The 23,173-nt window shown below is 40.0% G+C and overlaps 1 long non-coding RNA gene across 1 annotated transcript; it reads right to left on the minus strand.

Annotated features, from left to right (window-relative positions):
• Positions 1-7,232: 7,232 nt before the first annotated feature.
• On the minus strand, positions 7,233-12,611 carry LOC137630210 (uncharacterized). Its single transcript, XR_011041692.1, has 3 exons — positions 12,563-12,611; positions 8,692-8,738; positions 7,233-8,311 (listed from the first exon to the last, which is right to left on the minus strand). It is a non-coding gene; the product is annotated as an uncharacterized lncRNA (long non-coding RNA).
• Positions 12,612-23,173: the final 10,562 nt, after the last annotated feature.

Here is a 23,173-nt window from a genome sequence, read left to right on the forward strand (position 1 = left end):
CTGTTTGAGCCTCAACCTTTGGGACGAAAGGTAGTCGTCTGTTGCTCAAAGGCAGGGGTGAAAACCGGTGATTGGGGCAAGACCGATTGGGTGACCAGCTGAAAGGTCTGTTGTGGCTGAGCAGCCACTTGGGGAGTAGCGGGTCCCGGAAACTGCCGTCTCTGTTGACGTTGCTGGGGTTTCGGCTTGGAGGATCTCCTCTTAGGTTGAGGGCCGTCGTCCTGAGAGGATTTCCTCTTCTTCGACATGCCCCACTTGTGAAGAAGGTTCCTGTTCTCCGTGGCGGCCTTGTCGGTAATCTCTTTCACCAGATCAGAGGGAAAGAGGTGCTTACCCCAGATGTTGGAGGAAATCAGCCTCCGGGGTTCGTGTCTCACTGTGGCACTTGAGAACACGAATTCACGACAGGCTCTCCGAGCCTTCATGAAGCTGTATAAGTCCTTGACTACAGTCGCCAGATGCGTCTTGGCAAGCACCATGTAGTGGTCGGGGACTCTAGTGTCACCGGCCATGACGTCAAGCTGGTCCTGGAGGGACATGGATGCGGCAAGCCTTTCTTTCGTATCTTGTTCCCGACGAAGGAGGTGGTCATTAAGTTTCGGGAGGTCTCCGTTAAACTGACGTCCAGCAACGTCAGGACCTAGTTTTCCCACCACGAAGGTATGTTGGACATCCTTCCAGTGTCGAGCATCGGGGGAAGTGATCAGGGAGAAGGGTCTGCACTCCTCCAGTGCAGGGCAAGGTTTCCCTTCTTCCACTGCCCTGTGTACCGCTGCGAAGGCCTTTTCCATGAAGGGGAGGATCGCATCATCAGGTGCGACGTAGGTAGGGTGCTTCTTGCTCAACGCCGGAAGCTTTGAGCAGGTAAAACCCCTACTTTTAAGGGTGTTGGCCATCATAGCCTGGGCCTTCGGGAGATCCAACACTATCACCTCCTTAGGTTCGGTCTCTTCTTTAGAGGCAGGTTCGGATCGAAGCCGGACGTAACAGTCCGAGTAAGCCTCAAAACTTGGGAAGAATTCCACTTCTTCCAGGACAACCGAGCCGACCTTCTCACTGATGAAGGTCCTGCCCGTTGCGATCGGCATATGCTCGGCATACCTCCTGGGGTTGGCGTGCGAGCATGCAGGGAGGTCCTTAACCGAATTCCTTTTCGGCTCCTTGGAACTTCCTATGGTCCTGATGTATTCGTGTGTCTCACGGAGTTTCTTGTCCATGATGGCTTCGAGCTTCCGAAACATCTCCTGGGCGCTGGTTGGGATGGGGTCCGGGGTGGCGGAGGTAGACGGGAGTGATACTTCCGTCGGTGTAGGAGTTGGGGTGGTGGTGGAAGGCGGAGCGACCTCTTGCTCCGACCCAGCGTATTCCACTTGGTCCTACTCATAGTCCAATTCTTCGGCCATGAGGTTCCTCTCCGTTGTCTCCGACACTTCTGACATACATTCCGCGTTGTCGGTATCCAGGCGACACTCGTGCATGGACTGAGCCATGACAACATCGGGTTCCACCGTGATCTGGACGGTGGAGATCTGATCCTTGGGGACCACAGAGTCTGGGGATGCCTTTGGGAACAGTAAGGCCCTCAAGTCTTTGGTGGCAAGGTACGGTCCAGTGGCGTTATTCTGGAAGCCACGCACCCATTTGCGTAGCTTCTCTCGAGAAGCGTCCCTAACCTCCGCTGAGGGAGGGTTATTGAACGCCTCGACCAGGCGTTCCTGGTAGACCGTACAGTTCAGTGGGTCCCAGAACTTCAGATCACCTTTTTTGTTTGCACAAGGGGCGTGAGTCCTACACGCCGTGTGCCCATAAAAGTGCGGGCGCTTCACTCCACAGAAGCCATGGTCGCACTTCACGTACTCCTCCTGTAAGAGAAAGAGGACATGAGTATGGGGGAGTCATAAGGATGACTTCTATTTTAAGGTTAAGTATTAAGTGATTAATCTTTAACCTAATATTAAGTGGTAGAAATACTGTGACATTCAGAGAGCGGGCGGAAAAGAAGGAGATAGACACATCCTCCGTGTAACCCGCCCGGCCGGTTACCGTAACCTTATCCGTAGGCAATTTGTTGTGACCGAGGACACAGGGCAGAATTCAACATAGCATGCCGAATTCTAGTGGGGATTGCCAAGGATATAGAACTGGGACTGAGGCCACTCAGACCCAAGGATTGGGAACGTAGAAGATCCCATAGGGTAACGGTTTCCGGTAACCGGCCGTGCTGGAAATCTGTGATATGCAAGAAGACAGCATGGTTACTAATGGAACGGTAAGGCAATAGCTATACATTATGTAATCAAACCATCTGGTTGCGATGTAGGGCTATCAACATCAGATGATAGCTAGTAGAAGGGGGTGCAAGTCGCCTTGACGCCTCCGGAAGGCTCCGGCAGACCTCCGGCACGCCGGAGGCCACTCCAGCAGAGTTTCTGGCATTAGGGAAGACAATATAGAAGTCAAGAGTAATACCAGGGTGGCGGCCTCCGGCACAGCGGCGGCTCCGGCAGCCGGAGGTTGCCGGATTGGTGACAGGAACAAGGATGGTTATAGCAGAACCGGACTGCCGGCAGCGGATGCCGGCACTCCGGGGGCCGGCCGGTGGACGGACGACTGAAGCTATGAGGAAAGAAGGAAGGCCATCGGCTAGGCGCCGGCGGCAGGCGGCAGTCCCCCGGCACACGGAGGACTGACGGCCCTGAGGGCAAGGGGTAAGTCACCAAGGTAGGAGGTGGGTATCACCGACAGTAGAGGCGGCAAGGGACCGGCACCAGGATAGTGAAAGAGACAGAAGGGGGGGATGTAGGGGTCCGGCCACGGACCCCAAGGCATCCCACCTGAGTGGGTGTACCCATGATAGAGGCTAGCCCTATCACCCAGAAGCAGGGGCCGCAGAGGACCGGGAGCTAAGGGAGCCCAAGGAAGGGCAGGGAACACCCAAGAGGGGGGAGAATCCCTGTAGAAAGAATGCATCCAGTGGTTAACCCCATAGGACACTATGAAGGGTATACGTACCAGAGCGGACTGCACACAGGAGCTCAAGGTAGCCCTATCACTCCACCCTAAGGAGGAGTTGTAGGACAGGGGACAGATGGGTATAGACTAACCTAAGTATAGGCTAGGCCATACAAGAGATAGGTGGGGAGGGGAGAAGAGAAGGGTCTTCTGTGGAGGAGGTTCTGTACCAGAGCGGCCACCAAGGAAGGGAGGACACTCCCTAGCCTAAGGTAAGGCAGCCTGTCTGAAAACGGTGCATGGGTATCGTTTCAGCAAGGTACAGAACTAACCCCTCCAAAACCTAACCTAGAGCAGGGATGTTACACCCTGAACTAGGAAGGATGGAAGACGTATCGCTATTGCAGGGAAGGTCGGAGACCTAGCCCCAGCAATAGAGGAAGGACTAGCCGTTCCTCATTCTCGGACGCAACCCTAAGGGGGGATCATTCCCTTAGGGAGGACAGAGAAGCAATATAATACTCTGATATGAGCTTGATCCCCTTACGTGGTAGGGGGAGCAAGGCTACACCGAGGGGATGCCCTAAGGCAGGGGATGAAGGAAGCATATAGGGGTCCTACTTGTAGGTTAGGTTAGAAAGACACACTATCTAACCTGTCCTTTATATGGTCCCTGAAGGCGAAAACACTTGCATCACAGTCAATAGTATTGTAAAATAATGCCACTATCTTCTTAAATAAACCTAGGATCACTGATAAATATCATGCATGAACACTGATATAGGCGCTCTGGCCTTGGGGCTATACTAGCCAACTGGTATGGGGTCAGTGATGACCGATAAAAAAGCGTCAAAACACGATATAAAAGTTCCTAGCTATGAAGACTAAATAACTAATAGTATCGATTAGTTAATGAGGCCGGAAAACGCTGTTGAGGCTATCTAAATAAGGCATGCAAAACAACAGCGACGCCATAAAATGGCCGGTCCGGTCGAGGCACAGCTCTGCCACAAAACATCAAATATCTCGAAAAGTAAAAGTTACTTTACGGTCAGAGCTTATTTAAACAATACTGGAACCTTGTACTCAACTTTCCAGAAGAAGGCGAGGCCGAGGGTAGAGACATGGCTAAGATGCAAGTCGATAAAGATCACACAGGGAAAAGTCCGACTAGTAAGGCAAGCTACTAAATGAAGAATGGAGACGGACGTGACGTCATTTAACAAAGGCGGCCATTTGTTTACGTCTCGAGTACCAAAAGTAGCCACGGACGAGATTAGCTGTGGAACAGCTCCCCAGCTATTCTCCGTCCCTCCATATTGAAGTGTTAACTCTGTATGGGGTGCAGATAGCTATGTGGCGCGTTAATACATGCGTCCCCTGTTGATATACGATGTCTTAAAGGGAAACCTTTAGGATACTCGCTCCAGAAGTTAGAATTCTGTGATAACCTGTGGTTAAATTCTCTGGGAATATCTTAGTAGTTATATACCCAAGGAAGCTACCAAAAAGGAACCTTCCATCAGGACGCCATGGCTTGAGCCCAAAAATATATATATATATATATATATATATATATATATATATATATATATATATATATATGGGCCGGGAAATCGGGTAAAACTCGCTGGTAAGAGACTGATGTCTCGCCAGGTAAATCCTTGGACATTTTATTAGCGTCAGGTTCAGGTTATCTCATGGTCTCTCGTGGCATGTTTGGTTTCAACCTGGCCTTTTATTTAAAGGGGCTAGCGTTCGATCCCAAGTAGGAGGTAGAATTCTATTTCTGTTTGAACACGATGTTGTGTTGATATATATATATATATATATATATATATATATATATATATATATATATATATATATATATATATATATATTGTGTGTAGGCTATTACTTTTAACAAAATTAATTAGTTCGTAAAAGTTAATTAATGGAAAATTTGAAAAAAAGAAGAATATTTTTAAGTAAAACAGGAACAACCGTTTAAAAATCTGAGTATCTGACAATGTTATAATTAGCCAAGCTACAAAGAGAGATTTATGTCAACCTGTTCAATGGAAAACGAATTTACAAGTTTGAACTTAAGAAGTTCCACCGATTTAATCGCCAGATTAGAGGAACATCATTCTACAATCTGTGACAGCTGAAATAAAACTTTTAGATTGCTGGGTAGTAGAGAGAGAGAGAGAGAGAGAGAGAGAGAGAGAGAGAGAGAGAGAGAGAGAGAGAGAGAGAGAGAGAGAGAGAGACCATTAACGAGTATCAGAAACGTTGAAGAAATATCATCAAATTGCTAATGCTTTCACACAATTTATTTCAAAATCTGAAGATCTACGTTCGAGAAAACTACTTTCCGATGTTATCGTTCAATTCGGGGCAATGGTATGTACATTGATTATTTGTTTATTTATTTATCTATAAAGGAAAACTTGTGAATATTTACGTAGACAAAAGCCGCCCGCAACAGCTAGTGGCTACACTTTCCCCACTCGAAAGCGCGGAATTTAAAACATCTACACAAAGGAAACATCCATAGAACAATATTAATCAATATACTACACATGGAAATCAAATGTTGTACTTACATTTCACATTGATGTACCATTGCCGCTTGAAATTATGTATCTCCGATGAACCGAAATAAATAGAAAACGCGCGCAGACATCTCTACTCTACCACACTTAAAGCAACACTGAATTAGTTTCAACTTGAGGCGATGAATCATATTTTCATCAGATCACCTGGATGCTAGTCACCTAAATTTGGTAACTATAACTGGTTAGCCTTGAATGCTATATTTTCGGCCTTTTTCTACTATTAGGTTGGCCTTTTAAAGCTGAATTTGATAAGAATATAATTTAATATTTTATTGATATACAGTATACGAGTGAAATATATAAGCAAGTTACCCCTAGAAAAGCGGGCTCGAGTAAAAGAAAACGGTGCGACTTTCCATTTAGAGAAAACCTTATTTAGGTTAACTATATTATATTTAATCACCAGGGATTTTTTTTTTTGTTTTGTTTTGTTATAAAGTCGCCTTAGCAAATTTATGAGTTAATGCCTTTAGGGATATTACCTTCCATAACTTGTAAAATTGTACGATGTAAAATTAGTAAAATTTGCTTAAGAATAGTAAATCTATCACCATAAACTGAAAGTAGATAGTATCTTAAAATCTAGGATTGATAGTTTTCGCTGTCTGATTGTGATGTTGGCAGATTCCTGAAAGATTTCAACTTTTTTGCAATAAATATTCAAATATATTTCTACTTTATCATCAGGTAACATTTCTAAGTCTGCAAATCTGTTTCGGCATTATAACAATCCTTTTTACTACTTGTGTTATCTTAGTTTTTCAATGTCATATCTGAGAATTATAAGTTAGGTTTTCATTACTTTTCCTGGTCTTCAACTTAGTGTCTCAAGTGTCTAGTAGTAACTTTTTACATTATTGATAAATGGTCAAGTTGGTTGCTATATTTTCCACATATCTGTGTTCAAGCAATGTGTTTCCTATTATCAGTTCGTGAGAAAAAATAAGAAAGAAAAACCTTCTTGCTGATATGGAGTGCCATGCTCTCTCCCAGAATGTAGAAACTACATTCCTCCATCTAAGTAATTTTTTTTTCTTTTAAAATCCAGTCAAGTCTTCTTTCAGTGAATACACATATCCAGGCCATATATTACAAGAACTGACAAAGGCTGCTCTAATTTGCCATCTTAGTTCAATTTTGGACACTAAGTTTCCATGATGTTAAGCTTTACTCTGGATTTTTAAACTTACTTAAGATCTTTATTTATTTATCGTGAGATACTTCGCACCCTTATCCTACTTGAAAGGGCTGCACTGAACCAAGGGACATTTCTACCATCTAAGAGTTCACTAAAGGCCAATGATCTTTCTCCCTCTACCTTGATGAAAACCTCAAGAGTTATGCGCTTTTACGTGTAAGTTAAGTATTAAGTTTACATAGAAATATACATACACATACGCACATACAAATAATTTAAATGTATATATTGTTACGGTACTGGTAACAATGCTGAATCTGTCTAAAGAGAGACTGTGTGATGATAAGTTTTAATACACGATAAAGGAGATAAAAACTAAAGGAAAACTTAACCTAACTTATATTTGAAAAAGACTTTTATATATAGAAATACTTTATGCAAATCTAGGTTTATCTTTAAATACTCAAATCACTACATAAAAACTTTAATGCACAACTACAAGAATAAAGTAATGATATAAAAACCAATTCCTGCGGGAGTAAATTATGAAATACTTGAGATAATTTAATTAAACCATTACAGTAACACAGACTCGGTGAATCTACTCTTAAAACAAATTCAAACTTAAAACTATTGACGTATAGCAGCAAGAATAACCAAAAGCAAACAATAACAGTTCAATACAATTACATAAATCTCATCAAAGTACATATTGAACACAAAAAGAGACAAATATCAAGATACTTCTTAACATGTCCCTCCCCTTAAGGGGAGACAACATTGTAGATCCAAGTAACAAACTGATGGATTAGAATTTTTGTATACAGAAGCAGATATCAACATCTGGAAAGCATATCAGCAAAGAGATTAATCTTAAATTTGATATGCAATACCCCAATGTTATACTGCTGCAGGACCAAGAGTTAATTTTGATTTTTTTTTTATTTTACTTACAAAAGACAATGGATTACGGTCAGAAAAAAAAAACTATATAAGAGATGGATTACCTATTAATTTTATATACAAGAAATAATTAGATGATTTATATACGAATCAATATTTTTCAAGAGCATGAAGGAGAGCCCAAGCTTCCTTTTCCACTGTACTCTAGGAACTGAGGCGGCTTCACTTTACTTAAATAAGAAATCTGGTGTAGTACATAATCGTCACTGGTCTGCATCAAAACTGCTCCTACATGCATATCACTAGCTTCTCCTTTGATAAACAGCTTGTCCGATTCAGATTCCTTCAAAACGAAGACTTCAAGACAAAACTTTGATAGCTTCAAAGGCACGTTGATGATCTGTCCACTGGCATCAGTCTTAGGGCTGACGATATTAATCAGAGGTACAGCAACTTCTGAAGAGTTCGGACAGAACCTCGTAATAAGATCTGTACTGCCTTGTTTATAGGAGTAGGCAATAATGTGATGCATGCAACTATCATACTTGGGTGCAATCATTCCGCTCCCGACATCCATGACCCAAGTTACAAAACTTTTCCCAATAGTAGTTTTCTGCTGGGTTTATTCTAAGGCCAAGAAACAGGTCTCACATTCTTTTAATGTTCTTTCCAAGTACTATCGTAGACCAATGTCATCAAAGGTAACATTTCTCATCTGAAACAGAACAGTAAAGATGTTAAGGTTTCAACAACATTTGTCATTTCAAAGGGAAGAATAGTATTGAAATTAACTACAGACATGATCCAGGCCGAAGCTTTCTTAGCATTTTCTGTCAAGGGTACTTTATAGTATCATTTTGACAAAAAGTTGAAAATCTAGAATTTACAACAGCAAGAATGAAAAATCTTATCAAAGGATAGTGGCGTTAATGGTGGCATATTTCTGGAAGATTTCAACTTTTTTTTTTTCTAGGGTAAAACCTACCCGACCCCAACAAGTAATTATGCAATAGGCTTGACTTTCTATCTTTATGCTAGTCATGGCAAGTAGTAAATTAATATTAACATAATATACTGTAGTGTTTTTTGACATACCTTTTATTCGAAGAGCTGCTATGTCTTTTAAGTAATCAGGTTTCTCTCTGTAATCAGAACAAAAATAAATTGTGCCATAAACATCCTTTTCAAAAAGTGCTTAAATGGATATGAAATTTATCACTAAAACTTGAATATTGTATTTCCTAAAATTAAGGTTTCCTTACAGTACAACAAGAAGTATTTCATATTAGAATTAATTATACGAATCAATTAAACAACCTTATGATAATTAGAAATAACAATTTAATAACCCTGGATAGGTATTGTTATTTCACCACCTTGGATAGGTTTTGATGGGTCGATTTCAACCCGGTCCAAACAAATTCATTAAAAATTAATTTGTAAGCCAATTCAATACCTTCTTAAAAAAAAAAAAGATTAGAAGAATGTTCTAATATTAGAAAAGAATTGATAAAAGCTAAGTACAAAATAAACATTTATTACAAATAAATTAAAAAATAAGTATAAAAAATTACCACAAAAATATTCACCTAAAATCTTAATAAGAAAATAAACAGAAAATATTATAAGCACTTATTCTACGACAATTGAGCACTCTTTGGTAAGATCCAGGGCGGAAGGGGGGGGGGGGGGGGGGGGGCAGGCTGGAGGAACAACAAGGTAACTTTTCCTAAAATGAGAAAAAAAGTAAATGTTTTTTTTTTGGCCAAGAAAAAAGAATCAATACTCTTTTCAACCTTTATTTTCGGTAGGTAAATAACAGTTGTTGAAATTTTTACAGAATATTGTATTACCTTCCAATAAAAATGTGTAAAAATGTCAAAATGGCTGCCAACCACACCACCTTGTAAGGCCAAATCTGTTACCTGAAAGGGAGAAAGATATGTCAATATCAGCGAGTTATTTACTTATATAATTGTTAGAAGATTTGCATAGAAATATTATGGTTGATAGTATGAAGTTTAAAGATTATTTAGCATTTAAAAATAGAATAATGATCATAATTAAATTATTATATAGGTACAAACTTACAAAAACCTGAAAAATAATAAACTATTTTATAAAAACATAGGGGGCAGAAGACATTCACAAACACTTTACAACAAACCTATTTTTTTATACGTGCCAAAAAACTACTACACATTCGATAATTATATAAAAACTTTGATATTTCACAACTTACCTTAACCAGGATTTCAGAATTACCTTACAGAAATGTGCTATGAACCTGACCACTATAAAGCAATTTGTACCTTAAGATATACTTCTATGCAATCAAGTTTTTTACCCCCAAAATACCTGACACAATAAGACCTACCTAAATACCATCAAGTCCAAAGTTCTATAAAGTGATTTGACTTAAAATTGCAAAATGTATTTCATCTAAAGATAACCAACAAAAAAAGCACCACTTAATCTACTGTATCACTATTCCTGTATTATCCCCCTTTTCATTTTTTTTTTAGAGCTATTGATACTAATGTAATATGTTGAAACTATTTCAACCCTAGGAAATATTATCATTAAGTTCTAAAGGTGCTTTTCCCTTTCAGTACAAGCAGGAGACTTTAAACCAATGGTGTTATGGTCATAGTTAGCCATGCCTATAAAATTTTGTAGCGTATTGAAGCACACCATGTATGAAGCATGTTGCCACTGTCTCACCACGATGAGGTCATGACCTTCGAGACAGGGGGGACGTCCACTGTACAAGATCAGTACCATGCACCCACCACCATGCGTTGCGAGCACATGTTGGGAGCACATGTCACCAACACTTGAGCGTCTCTGGAACCCCAAACCAGAGCGGATCAAAGTAGTAACAATCAAGAGGTTTGTGATCACCCCAACATTGAGACTACCCCGACATCCTGAAACCTTATTTTGAGGGGGGTTCTAAGTCCCTCGCCATAAGGTAACGGAACCGTTTACTAGCCGGTTTCCGACTTTTGCCAGAAACCGGATATTCCAAAACACGCCTTTAACACTGTAACCAACCCGTGACAGAGTCACAGAAGTAAGCCAGGAATCAGCGTGAATCGCGCATGAGCGCTATGATGTGCCTTTACACCTCACTGAGCCCAGACAGGCTCAGCCAGGAATCAGCACATTACGTCACAGAGGTCAACTAGGAATCGGCATACTTTTGCAAGACTTTCCTTTAAGCCTAACTGACCCGGACACAAGAGATTGAAAAAGCTGGAAATAAAGTAAGAGGCGACTTAGACTCGTAGAGTACTTTCCATTGTTAGTAATTTTTTGTTAATTAGGTCACAGAGGCCAGCTAGGAATCGGCGTAGTTTTCCGCCTATCTTTATCCCTAACTGACCCGGACCTTGGAGATAAAAAGTGGGAAGTAAAGTAATAAGTTATATAGACTCTTAGAGAATGTTAGTAAAGAATTTGGCTAAAGTCTCCTGCAATTGACCATTAGCATACCTTCATAAATTAGCAATGATACCAACTCAGTATATCTAATTCGTTCCTTTGGCTCTTGCTTTTCTATATAGAGGACTAATTTTTGACTATCACTATCAATACTTTCTTTACATATATCGCCGTCTACTTTGGGTTCTTATGCCTATTTTCTTCCTCTGTCAATATATCTAACTTTTCTTCCATGAAGGGCTACTCTGGCCAGTACAGTCACTGGTTTTCTTTTCATTAATTAAAGACTGAAATCAAGATACCTTGTAAAGTTAAAAAAACTTTGGCAATATTAAGGAATGCTGAATAAAGTTCTATTAGGAATCAATGAAAGTTTGCCTGTCTACATCACAAACTGTCTAAGAACATTGAATGTCCATAAACTACTAGTCTTATGTTCTGATAATCCAGCGATAACATTTGAGAAATTAAAAAAATTAAAGTTAAATTTAACAAAAAAAAAAACTGAGATTAAAAACTTGCAGCAGGAGAGACATCACGGGCAGCAGAAGGGACGTCATAGGTAGCAGAAGAGACGTCATGGGCAGCAGAAGGGACGTCATAGGTAGCAGAAGAGACGTCATGGGCAACAGCAAAAACAGCACGGGCAACAGCAGAGACAGCACGGGCAGCAGCAGACATATCACAAGCAGCAGAAGAGACAGCACACGCAGCAGGAGTGACTGGTTTTGTTAAACCTTGAACAGCCGCACTCTGGAGCCTTTTACGGTACCTAGCAACAGCCTTTACAGCCGAGATAGCAGAGGGAGAAGGCAGGCATGGATCTTGGGGTTTACTGGTGGAAGAGTGGTGGTGTTGGCCTACACGCTGGACACCCCATGTCTTGTGAGGTGTTGGTATAGGTGTGTCTGTTGCATGCACTACTTTGCAACTCCATTTCATCAAACTCATCACTGTCCACATCACATTTAGAGGGTTGCTCATAATATTTGTAAGTTTCAGACCTATTTAAAATCTCTTTCAACATTATCATCTTCATTTTCAATTTCACTTGGCAACAAAGAACAGTTTGGGGAAAAATATTACCCACATAAATTCGTATGTTAGTATTTTAATACGGTTTTGGGGTAGATATTATCCACACAAGTTTGTATCGTATCGAGGTTATTGGGTAAATATTACCCATACAAGTTTGTATGTTATGTGATAAAATTTAACCAAAGCAGAACATACACAGACCCAAGATGGCACGAATGTGGATACACTACATCCAGCATGAGAACTAATAAGCCAACTGAAGCTACACATAGACCCACTGGGATGCCACAACCCATACGTCTGTGCGTTCATGAAACAAATGGGTGCAAGGTAAAAATTACCCACAACAGTGTTCTAGGGTTATATCTACCCGACCCCAACAAGTAATTATGCAATAGGCTTGACTTTCTATCTTTATGGTAGTCATGGCAAGTAGTAAATTATTATTAACATAATATACTGTAGTATTTTTTTGACATACCTTTTATTCGAAGAGCTGCTATGTCTTTTCAGTGATCAGGTTTCTCTCTGAAATCAGAACAAAACTAAATTGTTGTGCCATAAAAACCCTTTTCAAAAAGTGCTTAAATGGATACGAAATTTATCACTAAAACTTAAATATTGTATTTCCTAAAGTTAAGGTTTCCTTACAGTACAACAAGAAGTATTTCATATTAGAATTAAATTATACATATCAATTAAACAACCATATAATTATTAGAAATAACAATTCAATAACCCTGGAAAAGAATTGTTATTTCACCACCTTGGATAGGTTTCGATGGGTCGATTTTAACCCGCTCCAAAAAAATTCATTAAAAATTCATTTTGAAGCCAATTCAATACTTTCTAAAATAAAACAAAAATTCAAAGACTGTTTAATATTAAAAAAGAATAGATAAAGGCCAAGTCCAAAATAGATATTTATTACAAATAGATTAAAAAAAAGTATAAAAAAAGGACCACAAAAATATTCAACTAAAATCTAAATATAAAAATAAACAAACTATTCTAAGTACTTATTCTACAATAATTGAGCACCATTTGGTCAGATCCAGGACGGTTGGGGGGTGGGGTGTGGGGGTGGGGGTGTAGCGGGATGTCAACAAAAACAAACCCCCACACCTTTGATCACTCTTCTTTCAAAATATCCCACAACACAAACTTTCCCCTTACTTTACTTTAAACTAGACTCTTGGACAAAAGGAAAATGAAAACAAAACATAGCCTTAAAACTATATTAACGCAACCAAAAGCAAAATTTCTGCATTCAAAATAAGCTTAACATATAAACCACCAACAACCAAAATAATTACACGTAAAACAAATCATTACATTCATAAATATACCAAAAAAAAACCGTATCACCATTCAAATAAAAAAACCTTAGCAACTTAAAATTAACACACCCAAAACCAATATTTGTTTATGTGTGGACCACTTTGTCCACACAAGGGCCAACAGTCCTTTTCGGCCAAAGCCACAACTCCCTGGCAGACGCAACACTGGCACAATCTGCTATAACTGCCTCACTTAATTTGGCAGTCTATATCGTCATCATCATCATCATCATCATCATCCTCATCAGTTACAGCAATCGAAATCGTAATTGTAATAAACAGGCCTGGTCGTCAACAGTTGATCAATCCACTAGAGCATTCTAAACACAAGTTCCTTAAGTAAGCCAGGTCATCAATAGTCAAATTCAAATAAATCTTCTCTCCAAAGGAGGAATCGCGGCCTGCCAAAATAAAAAAGAAAAACACTTATGAACACTCCTAACTAACTTAACTATCGCACCATAATCAAAGATAAACAATAAACTTTCTATCACTCATGAACGCGCCTAACAAAAATAAATAAAAACAGTACTTACTCAGAATATAAAAAAAAAGCTTCACAGCCGGCTTTCGAAGAGCAAAAAAAATACACAGCCGACTCCTACTATCGTTCGCTATCCAATGCTTTCGCCCAAGACATTCATCACCACCCTATCCTAGCTAAAAAGGTAAACAAACAACCTCAATTATACCAACAATCTTTCCAACTTCAAACAATCATTCGCTAATTACCCTTTTCTTCGGCGCGCACCGCGGACACACAAAACACGCACACACAAACGCACATACACACATACTCTCTCGCGCACGCGCGATCTAATAAAACTAAAGCAAATAAAATTCTCTCTCTCTCTCTCTGACGAAACTAAAGCAAATAAACACTCTTTCTTTCTTTCTTGCGGTTTGACAAACTTAAGTAAATAAACACTCGCTCACACACACACACACACACTCTCTCTCTCTCTCTCTCTCTCTCTAATGACAAAGCTAAAGCAAATAAAATGTCTCGATTTAACAATACTAAAACAACTCTCTCTCTCTCTCTCTCTCTCTCTCTCTCTCTCTGTGACAAACTAAAGCCAATACTGTAAACAATTTCTCTCTCTCTCTCTCTCTCTCTCTCTCTCTCTCTCTCTCTCTCTCTCTCTCTCTCTCTCTCTCTCTCTCTCTCTCTGATTTGGCAAAAAAAAATTAAATTAAAATTAATCCTCCACATTCCTCCCCCCTTACTTTGCCAAATCCTCACACAACACTTACCTATTTTCTCATTACCCAGTCGCAATCAGGAACAGGGCCTCGGCTTCGAGTAACTGGGCCTTCATATACCTGCACTCTCTCATTCACTTCTTCCATGTCGTTCTCATTCAACGTACTATTACGATTCCCGTCTATGCTCTGCTCGTCTAAGATATCATTCACTATTTCATCTACCTCAGTTTCATCTGGCCCGAAAATCCCACTAATTTCTGTCAACAATTCATCCATTACATCTAAACCATTTTCTACTTTAACAAAAGAATCATTCATACTGCTTATCATTCTCCTATCTTTCATTCTCGTGTCCGTCATACGTTCTCTTGCCTCATCTAACGAAAAACCACACACACTATAAGTATCATTCATACTCATCCAAGTTTCATCTGTATTAATACATTTATCTTCCATACTCACCTGTACATTTACACCCTTGTCCTGCTTATTCTGATTCCCGCCTACAACTACAAAATTTTCCCGCCTTTTATCCCCAGTAAAATTCTCAGACTTCTTTTTCCTTCCATACTCTACTAACACCAATTGCTTATCTTCTAAACCTAATGCCTCACACATACTCGGTTCATACTTGTTCGTTTTAAGCCATTTAGTCATACCATTCTCCTGAATATATCTTGGTACCTCCTTCCATTTCCGCAACTGATTGTGGTGTGCCCTAACCTTTTCCACACCACCATCCACACTTACTTTACCTAAAACATAACTCAACCCACTAGAACCAACATCTAACACCTCATATGGACCTTCAAACTTATCACGTACCTTATTGACATTCATTCTTCCTTTTTCAATTACTTCTTTTAACACTTTCTCTCCCACTTTGTAGCTTTCAAACCTCTCATTTGCTTTCTTCCAAACATCTCTATCATTCTCGGACACACTCAATCTCGGTCTTACTATCTTTTCAAAATTCAACACAAACTTACACGGAGACATACCAGTACTCTTGTGCACAGTCGCATTATACGCCCACAACGCACGCCCAACATATAAATCCCAATCATTATCACATGTACTCATCATCCGCAAAATTTCTGTCAAAGTTCTTACAGTCCTTTCAGCCAAACCATTCGCACTTGGCATATACGGAGTCGAATACACATGTTCAATGCCCCATTCTCTCAACATCTGCTCAAACTCCCATCCAACAAACTCCGGACCATTGTCACTTAACATTTTCGCAGGCTTGCACACACTCATCGGCAACATCACTTGACTTACCATTCTCGCTACAGTCTCACTTCTTTTATTCTTGATGGGTACTGCATACGCAAACTTGCTCATATGATCGACCATGACAATCATTCCCACATGTCTTCTCGCAGTCACAGGCAACGAAACACAATCAATCACAAACATCTCAAATGGCTCTTTCATATGTAACCTCAAAATAGGCGGACTTGCATGCATGCTCTGATACTTTCCCTTCTGACAATCCTCACAAGTAGTCGCTACATCCCTACAAATTTGACTCAACCCAGGCGTAAACAACCTCTCTCGCATGCATTCCCACAATTTATTCTTCCCCATATGCCCATACCTGTCATGCACTACCATACACATACTTACAGCTGCATGCATTGGAAATACAGGAACATATATATCTTCATCCATTCCCCTATGCAAAAAATACACAATATTCTTACAAACAATAAATCTTTTAACAACTTTCTTATACGCTTCCAAATCACACGGCCATTCTTCCACCCTAATACCATTTAAAATACATTCACGTAACCTATTTATCTCTAAACATTCACCTTGCATTTCTTCCACCTCTTCTTTGCTTAACAAATCATCTTCACTCTTTGCAATATCAATCATGCCAACAAAATTCGCCATGAATACACTATTATCCTCGATTACTATTACCTTACAGCCATTCTTTGAAAGCAAACCCTTACCAACATCAACTGACACATGGTGCAACCTCAAAAAATCTATTCCCATCAAAAAACAACTAGGCATTTCATTCTCTCCCATTACAATAAAATTATGTTCAACTTCCATACTCCCTAGTTTCACCTTCAACCTCACTTCTTCCCAAACAAGTAAACTTCCCTGACCTATTCCATGAATTCTCACACTCGTACACTGTCTTTTCACTTCCCAATTGTACCTCTCAATTTCCCTGATAACCGACTCATTTACTAATGACACTTGAGCACCCGTATCAATTAAACTACAATATTCATTCTCATTTATATTCACATATGTCATCATCCTTCCTTTTACACCATGCATACATACATTTACTCTCCTTTCAATTCTGTCGCTCACTTCACCAATATGTTCATCATCATATTCACTGTCCTCTATACAGTCATATCTTAGGTTAAGGTCACTTGCACCATTACCCTTCTCGCTCAACAATTTGCAACATTCCTCCTTACATTGAATCCTCAAAATATATTCCCTATCATTCTCCTTACCTGCCCTATATTCCATCGGTCGATTCCATCCAAAATACAAATACACAGTTACACCATACAGCATACTTACCACCATTAATATCTTAGATAATACTTCCCCTTCTAGTACACTACTCTCCTCCTCATATACCATTTCTTTTGACACTTCATTCATCACCCTTCTTTTAAGCTCGCTTACGCTACCTGGTATTTCCGTATCTAACCCTTCTTGTATTAACTTACTTAAACCCATTAGGATACACTTATACACCATATCTTCCCCTTCACAACTCTGTTCCACAACTAAACCTTCAGGCAACCTTTCAGAATTCTGATTACTCTCTTTATCTTCCATCCTCCCATGCATCCTCGACATCGCATCTGCTATCACATTCTTATTTCCCGGTACATATTCTAACCTAAAATCAAATTCATTCAAATCCTCTATGGTCCTAGCAACCCTTGCATTCACACACTCTTTCCTTATCATGTACACTAGGGGCTGATGGTCAGTACGCACAATGAATTTTACACCATACAAAAATACTTTCAATGCTTTCACACAAAATCGTATTGCAGCCAATTCCCTGTCAATTGTCGAATACTTCCGCTCAGCTTTATTAAACGCTTTACTAACATACGCTATTACTCTCAATTGCTCTTCTCCATTTACTCTCTGCATTTGAACCAAACAACCACCCATACTAACCCCACTCGCATCCGTATACAACTCTAGCATACTCGCATTTTCACTGTAGTCTGGAAATGCCAAAGTGACGTCTTTCGCAGCCTCTTCCTTCAACCTTTCAAACGCTTCTATCATCCGATCATCCAATTTTAATTTCGTACTATTCCTTTTACCCGTCCATTCATTCAAAGGCTTCCCTATACCTGAACAATCTCTAACAAACTTGCGCCCAAACTCAACCAAACCAAGAAAACCTCGCAACTCACGCACAGTCCGGGGACGTGGAAATTCTCGCACCTTATTCACAAACTTGTCACTCTTCCTTATACCAGATTCACCCACTACATGCCCAAGAAATTCCACCTCCCTGGACAACCATGTACACTTCTCAAGCTTAATTTTCACACCAACTTCAATTAACCGCATCAACACTGCCTCAAGCAACCGCATATGTTCCTCAACAGTCTCGCTCGCAATCAGAATATCATCTATAAAAACAGTCACCTTCTGTCGATCGAAACCAGCCAATACAACATTCATCGCTCTTTGGAAGGCAGCAGGCGCATTAGCAAGACCAAAACTCAACCTTTTAAATTGAAAGTGACAATTTGTACTTGAAAATGCGGTAATGGGCCTGCTCCCCTCTGCTAGAGGCATCTGATAATAGCCCCTCACCAAATCTAATTTAGTAAAAACTTTCATTCCATGCATCTTATAAACACAATCAGACACCACATTCATTGGAAAACGTTCTTTAACAGTCACTTCATTCACCTTCCTATAATCAATACACATACGTAAACTTCCATCAGGCTTTCGTACAGGGACAATAGGGCTATTCCAGGCACTCTCACTCCTTTCTATTACACCCATACGCTCTAATTCCTGACACTGCTCCTCTATCTCCTTGGCAATAGGCGGAGAAAAATGCCTGGGACGCTGATATATGGGGGTATCATCACTGAGAACTATTTTAAATTCTGGCAGGTCTGACCCCCCACAATCATCGTCACCGAGACTCATAACTCTCCGCTTATCCCATAACATCTTAAGCAATCGTTCCCTTTCGACCTCACTTATACTCTCATCTAACTTTATTCTTCCTTTCAACGTATCGTAATCCCAATCGTCATCGTTCTTTACCTTACCAGCCATTACCTGTCTCGCCTTAACATATCTTCCATCCTCTACATTGATCAGTGTATACATACATCCCATGCAATCGCCCTCACGTATTCCACGTACTCTCTTCCTCCTAACACTCGGCAACAACCTTACATACACCTTGGGTTCCTGCATATTCATAACACCATCATATACATACGCACTCGTTTTCACCAACTTACCTGCTTCCATACCTTCCACTACGTATTCATCCTTGTTACTATTTGAAATTCCCAGACTGCTCGGCCATGCAACTTTTACACTAATAACCTCACCTTTCTTACCCGATAACTTTACACTTTCCTTTGCTACCAACGGCACTCCCTTCCACACCTTCGTACTTATTCTGCCGTCTTCCTTTAAATAAAATTCCCCACAAATATTGCCTTTAACCTTTATTTCTATCATATTCACACTTGGATGTACAATCATACCACATTTTTTCAGAAATTTATACCCAAGCAGTACGTCATATTTCTCATTCGCTCCCTCAACCACGTAAAAATCATTATCCTCCATCATCAGCCCCCCAATCATAACATTTTCCCGCAACTTTCCTTGCACAGGCATACGCAAATTACCAATACCTTTTACTTCACCCTTACATCCCTTAAATTCACAAACCTCTTTTACCTTATCATATGCATTCCTAAACATTAAATTGACACCACAACCAGTATCAATCAAACCAACCAACTCTACACCATTAAAAATCATTTTCACACTCATGCAATCATGTGCTCTTTCTCCCATCACATCTTCATGCAATAAACCCTCACGAACATGCATCACATTCACTCCCCACACACACGAGGACTCACCCAGCTGAACCCTCTGATTAATTAGTTTCCCGAACATCCTGGCTGACTTGATCCCTTATTCCTACAAACCCTAGCTACATGCCCATCTGCACCACATTCAGTACACTTACCCCGCGGCTCCTTGCACATTCTAGCATAATGACCATCCTTACCACAATTACCACAAATTACATTCATACGATTATTACGGCATCCACTCGCTATGTGTCCAGTCATACCACACCGATAACACTTAACCACTTTCTCTTTCTTACAGTCGCTAATACGATGCCCTGTCTCTCCACACCCGAAACATGCTCCTAATGCCCATCTACACTCGTTCTTTTTATGTCCTACCTTCCCACACCTATAACACCTCTCTTCACGGATACCACTACCTAACCTAACTTGCTGCGTACTAGCACTTCTATCTCTCCAAACTTGATTTCCCTGTCTAAACCCGTCATTTCTCGGAATGGGTATTCCTACATTACTCACCCTAACACTTCTATCTACTACACTATCAGCTGCCCTCATTGGCCCTCTCATAACAGCATCTCTAAAACTACCAAATTCTGCCACACATTCCTCCATTCCAGTTCTTACACTCACAGATTTACTTTCTTTCATACACCTATCCAACTCGTAATCCTCAACTATCTCTAAAATATCATCCCAAGTCAATCTCTCTCTAGTCCATCTCATTTTCTCCTTCCGTTTCAAATTAATAAACTCACACACACTCTCTGGTACTGTACCCAAAAACTTCTTCATTAGTTCCTTATTTTCATTTATTCCTTCGTCCCCATACTTCTTTCTAGCCAATGTTTCTAACCGACATACATACATCGAGATTGCTTCACCCACCTTCATTCGTGCTTCATCAAAATCATTTTTTCGCTTATACCTAACACTACCTTTCATACGTTTTACCTGTTCAATTATCCTATTCTTTACACTTTCATACTCAACCTCTCCTACACTCATTATCACCCCATACATCGTCAACAAATATCCTGACAAAAATTCTCCCAACTCCCTAGCCCAAACTCTCTTACTATCCCCATACTTAGCCTGACAAAACTTTTCATATTCCCTAAAGAAGTCATATACATCCCTACTGCTATGTTCATTAAAACTTGCACACCTAGGAACCTCTCTCATAAACACTGTCTTACAAACTTCCTCTACTTCATTCTCACTACTATCTTCACTGTCTACTCCCTTCTTGTTGCCTTCTTCTTCATTTGAATACAATGAATCTAGTTCTACACTCAAAGTCCTATCTTTAACTATTCCCTTCTTACCCTTTTTCTTACTTACCACCTTAACCCAATCATGATCATCCTCACTCACACCCTGAACTTTCTTCTTTTCTTTCTTCACATTATCTTTACCTTTCTTCTCAGTCTTCCTATCACCCTTTGTTCCAATCTTACTATGTCTAGGCCCTTTACTTTCAATATCACTATCACTACCGTCCCCATTATCACTTACCCTATCCTCTTCCACCATCAACCCGTTACCAGAAGCAGAAGCCACTCCTCCGACTGCACCTTCACCTATGACAGTTTTCATCATCCCCATTACTTGCCCCATCATAGCTTCCATTCGTTTCTCATTTTCTCGCATCCTCATCTCAACACCCTCTTCCACTCTCTCTACAGTTCCCTGAAGTTCCCTAAGTTTCCTTTGCATCTCCTCATTCTCACTACTTAACCTCGCATTCTCCAACAACAACCTCTCCTCTCGCTCGTTAGACAACCGCAATTCCTCCCTTAAAATATGCAACTGTTCTTCCATTAACTCCATTTCAATACCTTTAATATTTTAAGTAATTCCAAAACCTATTTACCCTTGTCCAACAGTCCAGTTTCAATCCCACCTTCAACAGTAGTCCCTGTTCGGGCGCCAAACTTATGTAGCGGGATGTCAACAAAAACAAACCCCCACACCTTTGATCACTCTTCTTTCAAAATATCCCACAACACAAACTTTCCCCTTACTTTACTTTAAACTAGACTCTTGGACAAAAGGAAAATGAAAACAAAACATAGCCTTAAAACTATATTAACGCAACCAAAAGCAAAATTTCTGCATTCAAAATAAGCTTAACATATAAACCACCAACAACCAAAATAATTACACGTAAAACAAATCATTACATTCATAAATATACCAAAAAAAACCGTATCACCATTCAAATAAAAAAACCTTAGCAACTTAAAATTAACACACCCAAAACCAATATTTGTTTATGTGTGGACCACTTTGTCCACACAAGGGCCAACAGTCCTTTTCGGCCAAAGCCACAACTCCCTGGCAGACGCAACACTGGCACAATCTGCTATAACTGCCTCACTTAATTTGGCAGTCTATATCGTCATCATCATCATCATCATCATCATCCTCATCAGTTACAGCAATCGAAATCGTAATTGTAATAAACAGGCCTGGTCGTCAACAGTTGATCAATCCACTAGAGCATTCTAAACACAAGTTCCTTAAGTAAGCCAGGTCATCAATAGTCAAATTCAAATAAATCTTCTCTCCAAAGGAGGAATCGCGGCCTGCCAAAATAAAAAAGAAAAACACTTATGAACACTCCTAACTAACTTAACTATCGCACCATAATCAAAGATAAACAATAAACTTTCTATCACTCATGAACGCGCCTAACAAAAATAAATAAAAACAGTACTTACTCAGAATATAAAAAAAAAGCTTCACAGCCGGCTTTCGAAGAGCAAAAAAAATACACAGCCGACTCCTACTATCGTTCGCTATCCAATGCTTTCGCCCAAGACATTCATCACCACCCTATCCTAGCTAAAAAGGTAAACAAACAACCTCAATTATACCAACAATCTTTCCAACTTCAAACAATCATTCGCTAATTACCCTTTTCTTCGGCGCGCACCGCGGACACACAAAACACGCACACACAAACGCACATACACACATACTCTCTCGCGCACGCGCGATCTAATAAAACGAAAGCAAATGAAATTCTCTCTCTCTCTCTCTGACGAAACTAAAGCAAATAAACACTCTTTCTTTCTTTCTTGCGGTTTGACAAACTTAAGTAAATAAACACTCGCTCACACACACACTCTCTCTCTCTCTCTCTCTCTCTCTCTCTCTCTCTCTCTCTCTAATGACAAAGCTAAAGCAAATAAAATGTCTCGATTTAACAATACTAAAACAACTCTCTCTCTCTCTCTCTCTCTCTCTCTCTCTCTCTCTCTCTGTGACAAACTAAAGCCAATACTGTAAACAATTTCTCTCTCTCTCTCTCTCTCTCTCTCTCCCTGACAAAACTTAAATAAACACTCTCTCTCTCTCTCTCTCTCTCTCTCTCTCTCTCTCTCTCTCTCTCTCTCTCTCTCTCCTGATTTGGCAAAAAAAAATTAAATT

The sequence above is a fragment of the Palaemon carinicauda genome, chromosome 38 (assembly GCF_036898095.1).
Source record: "Palaemon carinicauda isolate YSFRI2023 chromosome 38, ASM3689809v2, whole genome shotgun sequence".
Taxonomy (NCBI): Eukaryota; Metazoa; Arthropoda; class Malacostraca; order Decapoda; family Palaemonidae; genus Palaemon; species Palaemon carinicauda.